A 3024-nucleotide genomic window follows, 5' to 3' on the forward strand; every position below is an offset into this window, starting at 1 on the left:
GCAAACATTAGCGATCACGCACCTGTATTTTTACGGCTTAAAAAAAGCTTTTTCATGGTATCTGTGACATCAAGGCGACAGATAATTTCCGATAGACGACTTGAAACATTTAAGGGTCGCATTGCATCTGTAGATTGGAGTGCAGTTTAGGGACAATCTACATCTGAAAAGCATTCAAAGAGTTTCTTCAACTTTTCCTGCCGATCTACAACGACTGCTTCCCGATCACTGAAATTTCACCTTGCAAAAAAGCACGCAAGCCATGGATGACAGCTCGACTTATACGTCTTATAGGAAACACAAATTATTTGCTAAATTTATAAACACTAAAAACCTTGAAATTCTTGCCAAGTTCAAGTCTCTACGTAACAAAACAGCAAAATTCGCTCTGCTAGCTATGCCTACATCAATAAATTAGTTGACGTAGCCCTCTCGCGCAAACCAAAAGATAAATGGAGATACTTGAATCTACTATTAAATATAGATACCCAAACCGAGAGACTCACATGCTTAACCAAAGACGGGCATAAACTATGTGGCTGAAAGCTTGCAGCTGCCTTCAATGAATTCTTTTCCGAAGTTGGTAGAAGCAGTTACAATCCTAACTTTACCTGTTTTCTGCATGACCGAACACCACAGTCACTATTTTTTTGAGCCAACAGACGACAATGAGGTATACCCTACGTTTAACGCCTTACGTGATAGCTCTAGCTTAGACGCATTTAATGTCCAAAGTAGGCCGGTAAAATATGTGCTACCCTTTCTCGTTCCATGTCTAACACATATATTTAACACTGCACTGATCACAGGACAATTTCCCGCAGATGCGCAGCTAGCACGAGTTGCATCTATTTAGAAGAAAGGTGATATGAATGTTTTAAGTAATTATAGGCCTATATCCATCCTTCCGTATTTTTCAAAGGGACTGGAACAAATAGTTCGCTGCCGTCTTGATTGTTTTTTTCTCACGCACTCTGTAATTACTGACCGCCAGTATGGCTTTACTCGGAACAGATCAATGGAACACGCACTACTTGACCAAAACGAACATATACAAAATAACTTTGAATCCAAACTACTTACATTAGGCATATTTGTAGACTTCAGCAAGGCGTTCGACACGCTCAACCACGATGTTCTTTTTGCAAAACTATAACACTACGGTGTACAGGGACATGCTCTTAATGTACTTAAATCATACTTGAACTCCTGTTTTCAGTATGTAGTAATGGGAAACTACTCGTCTCAAGTCATGCAAATCAAAAATGGGGTCCCGCAAGCAGTTTATTGGGACCTCCGGTCTTTAATGTTTACGTCAATGAAATTACTAATATCACGAATGAGGCAAAATTAATTATGTATGCAGACCATACATCCCTGTTTTTTTCGTCCGATAACATTCTGAAAATAACTGGCACTGCTAATAGGTTTCTTTCATTATTGGTAAATGGTCACTTTACAATTAACTAAACATTAACGAAAGTAAAACAAAGGCGACGATGTTGCACCCAAAGAACAAGTACATGTCACATCCACCGCCTCTAGTCTTAAATGGTAGTGATATTGATTATGTCAATGAATTTACTTCTCTTGGTGTAGTTTTTACTACTACATTGACATGGGATGCTCACATAAATAAAACTTGCAATAGTCTTTCGAGATTTGTTGGAATTTTTTCACGCAACAGGCATAGTTTACCCGTCAAGAGTAAGCTAAGTTTATGTTACGCTTTCTTTTACTCGTACCTGAATTACTGTTTTCTAGTCTGGGGTAACACCACTGCTTCGAACATTCAGAAATGATTTGTTCTTGAGAAAAAAATGCTCCGTATAATTACTGATACCTCGTATGATGCCCCAACACTTCCCCTACGCCTGAGATATAAAATTGCTGGTGTAAATAAGTTGTTTGAATACTGGTTTGCCTGTTTTTCCAAGAAACTATAGTAAAACAATATCCCTTCCCTAATCACATAGTAAAGCTTACCCCGCATGTTACACCATATGAAACTAGAAAACGACATACATATATTTCACCACGATGCAGAACTAACTATGGTTTCGCTATGTTGTACATATTGCCTAAATATATGAGAATATATGCTATATGTCATTTCAAGCTATTTGAGACTCATTCGTGGCTTAGTTCTTGTTGACCTTAAATTCTAGAGCAGTCGCCTAAACGCTAGTGGGTCAAGCGCTCTCGCTCAGTAACGGCTCTCGTGCTGGGAAGCTGTTACTGAGCGAGAGCGCTTGACCCACTAGCGTTTAGAGCCAGTAGCGCTGTATCCACTAGCGTGTCTCTCTTCTTCACTACAATAAGTATAATTTTGCACTGTTTGACGTTAACGCAAATATTTTTCGTACTGTGTATTTATTATGCGAGTATTCACTACATGTTTTAATTGCATTTGAAGTTCTATGTATCATTGTATAATGATATACGCAACTGTTGCACTACCAATGTCCGAGAGATTTCATTGCATTACACATAATGTACCTTTATATTTGCTCCACTTTTTCTTTTTTTTCTCTTCTTCCTCCTATCGCAACTGTCAACGTGTTAAAAGGGTTCGAGAGCCTGGTCAAGCGGTCGTGTAGAATGTTTTTTCCATCAAACCACCAGTTTGTACTGCACCCTGTATTGTAAACAGAAATAAAGCTTTGATTGATAGTTTTTTTGTTGTGTGTTGTTAATTTTCTAGGGTATGCAGATAAGAATAACTGCATTTTAAGTAGCCCTATCTGGAGCGAACAAGCGATGGCTGGTAATAAATATTGAGTGCAGTGGTTCCCTTCATTTTTCTAGCTTATTAATAACTTCAAAAGCAGGTGACCTCCAATAACTTTCAGGCAGAAGTTGCAGTGACAATAGGCGTTTATGTAAATTTGTGTTTGTGTTTTCTCCAGTCACCATGACTGTGAGGTATGGTGCTGACAACGCTCCTGCTGAAACGTTCCTCTCTAATCTTTTCGCACGTAAAGCAGAATGTCAAAGGGACCTGTCCAAGGCAGAATTGCGCTA

General features: G+C 38.8%; 1 pseudogene; it reads left to right on the top strand.

Annotated features, from left to right (window-relative positions):
• The first annotated feature begins 1316 nt into the window (after positions 1 to 1316).
• On the top strand, positions 1317 to 2508 carry LOC125946679 (uncharacterized; annotated as a pseudogene).
• Positions 2509 to 3024: the final 516 nt, after the last annotated feature.

Source organism: Dermacentor silvarum, chromosome 7, assembly GCF_013339745.2.
Source record: "Dermacentor silvarum isolate Dsil-2018 chromosome 7, BIME_Dsil_1.4, whole genome shotgun sequence".
In the NCBI taxonomy this organism is placed as follows: Eukaryota; Metazoa; Arthropoda; class Arachnida; order Ixodida; family Ixodidae; genus Dermacentor; species Dermacentor silvarum.